General features: G+C 43.0%; 1 protein-coding gene and 1 pseudogene across 1 annotated transcript in view; both read left to right on the top strand.

The window, feature by feature from the left end:
* Positions 1–6,229, top strand: part of LOC111973858 (transcription initiation factor TFIID subunit 4-like) — a 747,250-nt gene that overhangs the window by 257,556 nt on the left and 483,465 nt on the right. The window lies entirely within an intron of this gene.
* LOC111974468 (protein TANC2-like) overlaps positions 1–6,229 on the top strand; it is a 54,289-nt pseudogene that overhangs the window by 24,129 nt on the left and 23,931 nt on the right.

Raw genomic sequence — 6,229 nt, 5'->3', positions numbered from 1 at the left:
TTTATACCATCGAGGTCAGAGGTTCAGTGTGTACAGTAAAGATGTATACATGAGTCAGAGTCCAGTGGGCTGTACAGCTAACATGTTATACATGAGGTCAGGGGCTGACGTACATTAACTAGGTAAGCATGTAATATAACATGAGGTCAGAGCTCAGTGGCTGTACAGTAACATGTTATTACATGAGTCCGGAGCTCAGAGGCTGTACAGTATACATGTACTAATAGCAGAGGTCAGTGGCTGTACAGTAACATGTTATACATGAGGTCAAGGTCAGTGGCTGTACAGTACACATGTTATACATGAGGTCAGAGCTCAGTGGCTGTACAGTAACATGCTATAACATGAGGTCAGAGGACTGTACAGTAACATGTTTAACATGAGGTTCAGAGGTCAGTGGCTGTACAGTAACATGTTATACTGAGGTCAGAGGTCCAGTGGCTGTACAGTAACATGTTATACATGAGGTCAAGGGCTTGTACAGTAACATGCTATACATGAGGTCAGAGGTCAGTGGCTGTACAGTAACATGCTATACATGAGGTCAGAGGTCAGTGGCTGTACAGTAACATGTTATACATGAGGTCAGAGGCTGTACAGTAACATGTTATACATGAGGTCAGAGTCTGTACAGTAACATGTTATACATGAGGTCAGAGCTCAGTGGCTGTACAGTAACATGTTATACATGAGGGTCAAGAGGTCAGTGGCTGTACAGTAACATGCTTAATACGTGAGGTCAGTGGCTGTACAGTAACATGCTATACATGAGGTCAGAGGTCAGTGGCTTGTACAGTAACATGTATATACATGAGGTCAGTGCTGTACAGGTAACATGTTATAGCATGAGGATCAGTGGCTGTACAGTAACATGTATACATGAGGTTCAGAAGGTCAGTGGCTTACAGTACTGTTATACATGAGTCAGAGGCTGGGTACAGTAACATGTTATCATGGCGTCAGTGGCTGTACAGTAACATGTTATACATGAGGTCAGAGCTCAGGCTGTACAGTAACATGTTATACATGAGGTCAGAGTCAGTGGCTGTACAGTAACATGTTATACATGAGGGTCAGAGGTCAGTGGCTGTACAGTAACATGCTATACATGAGGTCAGAGGTCAGATGGCTGTCAGTAACAATGGTATACATGAGGTCAGAGTCAGTGGCTGTACAGTAACATGTTATACATGAGGTCAGAGGTCGTGGTGTACAGTAAACTGTTATACGATGAGGTTCAGAGCTCAGTGGCTGTACAGTAAACATGTTATACATGAGGTCAGTGGCTGTACAGTAACAATGCTTATAACATGAGGTCAGTGGCTGTACAGTAACATGTCTATACCATGAGGTCAGAGGTCAGTGAGCTGTACAGTAAACATGTTATACATGAGGTCAGAGCTCAGTGGCTGTACAGTAAATGTAATACAATGAGTCAGGTGGCTGTACAGTAACATGTTATACATGAGGTCAGAGGTCAGTGGCTGTACAGTAACATGTCTATACATGAGGTCAGTGGTCAGACGTGTTACAGTAACATGTTATACATGAGGTCAGAGGTCAGTGGCTGTACAGTAACATGTTATACATGAGGTCAGAGGTCAGTGGCTGTACAGTAACATGTTATACATGAGGTCAGAGGATGTACAGTAAACATGTTAATACATGAGTCAGAGGTCAGGGCTGTACAGTAACATGTTATACATGAGGTCCAAGTGGCTGTACAGTAACATGTTATACATGAGGTCAGAGGTCAGTGGCTGTACAGTAACATGCTATACATGAGGTCAGAGGTCAGTGGCTGTACAGTAACATGTATACATGAGTCAGTAGGTCAGTGCTGCTACAGTAACATGTTATACAATGAGGTCAGAAGGCTGTACAGTAACATGTTACATACATGAGGTCAGTGGCTGTACAGTAACATGTTATACATGAGTCAGAGGTCAGTGGCTGTACAGTAACATGTTATACATGAGGTCAGAGTCAAGCTGGCTGTACAGTAACATGTTATACATGAGGTCAGAGGTCAGTGGCTGTACAGTAATGCTTACATGAGGTCAGAGGGCTGTACAGTAACATGTTATACATGAGGTCAGTCGGCTGTACAGTAACATGTTATACATGAGGTCAGAGGTCAGTGGCTGTACAGTAACATGTTATACATGAGGTCAGTGGTCAGGGCTGTACAGTAACATGCTATACATGAGGTCAGTGGCTGTACAGTAACATGTTATACATGAGGTCAGAGGTCAGTGGCTGTACAGTAAACATGTTCATACATGAGGTCAGAGCTCAGTGGCTGTACAGTAACATGCTATCAACATGAGGTCAGAGGTTCTGTACAGTAACATGTTATACATGAGGTCAGAGGTCAGTGGCTGTACAGTAACATGCTATACCATGAGGTCAGCAGGCCTGTACAGTTAACATGGTATACATGAGGTCAGAGGTCAGTGGCTGTACAGTAACATGTTATACATGAGGTCAGGGTGAGGCTGTACAGTAACATGCTATACATGAGGTCAGAGGTCAGAGGCTGTACAGTAACATGTTATACATGAGGTCAGAGGTCAGTGGCTGTACAGTAACATGTATACATGAGGTCAGTGGCATGTGACAGTAACGATGTTACATGAGGTCAGAGGCTGTGACAGTAACATGTTTATACATGAGGTCAGAGGTCAGTGGCTGTACAGTGAACATGTATCAGAGGTCAGTGGCTGTACAGTAACATGTTATATCATCGAGGTCAGTGGGCTGTACAGTAACATGTCTATACATGAGGTCAGAGGTCAGTGGCTGTACAGTAACATGTATACATGAGGTCAGTGGCTGTAACAGAAAGCTTAACATGAGTCAGAGGTCAGTGGCTGTACAGTAACATGCTATACAGAGGTCAGAGGTCAGTGGCTGTATAGTAACATGTTATACATGAGGTCAGAGGTCAGTGGCTGTACAGTAAAACATGTTATACATGAGGTCAGAGTGGCTCAGTGGCTGTACAGTAACATGTTATACATGAGGTCAGTAGTGGCTGTACAGTAAACATGCTATACATGAGGTCAGAGGTCAGTGGCTGTACAGTAACATGTTAATACATGAGGTCAGTGGCTGTACAGTAACATGTTATACATGAGGTCAGAGGCTGTACAGTAACATGTTATACATGAGGTCAGTGGCTGTACAGTAACATGTTATACATGAGGTCAGAGGTCAGTGGCTGTACAGTAACATGTTATACATGAGGTCAGAGTCAGTGGCTGTACAGTAACATGTTATACATGAGGTCAAGTAGTGGCTGTACAGTAACATGTATACATGAGGTCAGGGCTGTACAGTAACATGTTATACATGAGGTCAAGGCTGTACAGTAACTGTATACATGAGGTCAGAGGTCAGTGGCTGTACAGTACATGTTATACATGAGTCAGTGGTCAGGGCTGTACAGTAACATGTTATACATGGGTCAGTGGCTGTACAGTAACATGTTATACATGAGTCAGAGGTCAGTGGCTGTACAGTAACATGTTATACATGAGGTCAGAGTCAGTGGCTGTACAGTAACATGTATACCATGAGGTCAAGGCTGTACAGTAACATGTTATACATGAGGTCAGAGGTCAGTGCTGTACAGTAACATGCTATACATGATGGTCAGAGGCTGTACAGTAACATGTTATACATGAGGTCAGAGGTCAGTGGCTGTACAGTAACATGTTTATAACATGAGGTCAGTGGCTGTACAGTAACATGTATAACATGAGGTCAGAGTCAGGCTACAGTAACATGTTATACATGAGGTCAGAGGTCAGTGGCTGTACGTAACATGTTATACATGAGGTCAGTGGCTGTACAGTATACATGTTATACATGAGGTCAGAGGCTGTACAGTAACATGTTATACATAGGTCAGAGGTCAGTGGCTGTACAGTAACATGTTATGCATGAGGTCAGTGGCTGTACAGTAACATGTTATACATGAGGTCAGTGGCTGTACAGTAACATGTTATACATGAGGTCAGAGGTCAGTGGCTGTACAGTAACATGTTATACATGAGGTCAGTGTGCTGTACAGTAACATGCTATACATGAGGTCAGAGGTCAGTGCTGTACAGTAACATGCTATACATGAGGTCAGAGGTCAGAGGCTGTAGTAACATGTTATACATGAGGTCAGAGGTCAGTGCTGTACAGTAACATGTTATACATGAGGTCAGAGGTCAGTGGCTGTACAGTAACCATGCTTATACATGAGAGGTCAGAGGTCAGTGGCTGTACAGTAACATAGCTATACATGAGGTCAGAGGTCAGTGGCTGTACCAGTAACATGTTATACATGAGGTCAGTGGCTGTACAGTAACATGTTATTACATGAGGTCAGAGGCTGTACAGTAACATGTTATACATGAGGTGCAGTGGCTGTACAGTAACATGTTTATACATGAGGTCAGTGCTGTAGCAGTACAATGTTATAATGAGGTCAGAGGTCAGTGGCTGTACATAACATGTTATACATGAGGTCAGTGGCCTGTACAGTAACTGTTATACCATGAGGTCAGTGGCTGTACAGTAACATGTATACATGAGGTCAGAGGTCAGAGCTGTAGTAACATGTTATACATGAGGTCAGAGGTCAGTGGCTGTACAGTAACATGTTATACATGAGGTCACGTGGGTCAGTTGTACAGTAACATGTTATACATGCGATCAGAGGTCAGTGGCTGTACAGTAACATGTTATGATCTGGTCAGAGGTCACGTGGCTGTACAGTAACATGTTATACATGAGTCAGAGGCTGTACAGTACATGTTATACATGAGGTCCATGGCTGTACAGTAACATGTTATAGCATGAGGTCAGTGCTGTAAGTAACATGTTAACATGAGGTCAACATGACGTCAGAGCTCAGTGGCTGTACAGTAACATGCTATACATGACATCAGAGCTCAGTGGCTGTACAGTAACATGCTATACATGACATCAGAGCTCATTGGCTGTACAGTAACATGTTACAATGATGTCAGAGCTCAGCGGATGTACAGTAACATGCTATACATGATGTCAGAGCTCAGTGGCTGTACAGTAACATGCTATAATGATATTTCAATTTAGCCTTATCCGTATAGGCCATGTCCCACCCGTTTAAAATGTTAATGAAATTAAGTGTATTTTGACATTGACTAGCCAATAGTGTGGTACCACTTTATTAGGAGTGTCCCAAATAGATGCTTTGTAGATGTTCAACTAACTGTCAACAACATTTTAACTAACTATCTACTAACCCTAACCCATAACTCTGAGTCTAACTCTAACCCTAACTCTAAAACTCTAACCCTAACCATAACTCTAACCCTAACTCTTAAACTCTAACCCTAACTCGAACTCTAACCCTAACTCTAACCCTAACTTTAACCCTAACTCTAACTCTAACTCTAACTCTAACTCTAAAACCCTAACCCTAACCCTAACCCTAACTCTAACTCTAAAACACTAACCTTAACTCTAATTCTAACTCTAACCCTAACTCCAACTCTAACTCTAAAACCCTAACCTTAACCTTAACTCTAAAACCCTAACCCTAACTCTAACCTTAACCCTAACTCTATCCTTAACTCTAACCCTAGCTCTAAAACCCTAACCTTAACCCTAACCTTATCTCTAACCTTCACTCTAACCTTAACCCTAATCTTTTTTTGTTCAGTAGCTTATGATGTTCTTCCTGTCTCTCTGTAGGAGTGGCCACACCCTGCTAGCCTTCTGGTTTTCTCGCCAGGAGACCAAGCTGAACCGACAGCAGACCATTGAACTGGGACACCACATCCTCAAAGCACACATTTTCAAGGTTCACCTAACCATACTCTACCTGCCTACACACACACACACGCACGCACGCACGCACACACGCACACACACACACAGACACACCTTCGTATGCACACAGCACAACGCAAAACAGTGACAGATAAAATGATGTCTTTATATTTCAGGGCCTAAGCAAGAAGGTTGGGGTTTCCTCGTCTATCCTCCAGGGGCTGTGGGTTTCCTACAGCACAGATGGCCTGTCCACTGCCCTGTCCTCACTCAGAAACCTCTACACTCCTAACATCAAGGTAACTTACTGCTTTACCCTCCACTCCTAACATCAAGATAACTTACTGCTTTACCCTCTACACTCCTAACATCAAGATAACTTACTGCTTTACACCTACACTCCTAACATCAAGAT

The sequence above is a fragment of the Salvelinus sp. IW2-2015 genome, linkage group LG15 (genome assembly GCF_002910315.2).
Source record: "Salvelinus sp. IW2-2015 linkage group LG15, ASM291031v2, whole genome shotgun sequence".
NCBI classification, from domain to species: domain Eukaryota; kingdom Metazoa; phylum Chordata; class Actinopteri; order Salmoniformes; family Salmonidae; genus Salvelinus; species Salvelinus sp. IW2-2015.
The sequence above is the reverse complement of the archived record's forward strand: the minus strand, read 5'-3'. Positions and strand labels throughout refer to the sequence as shown.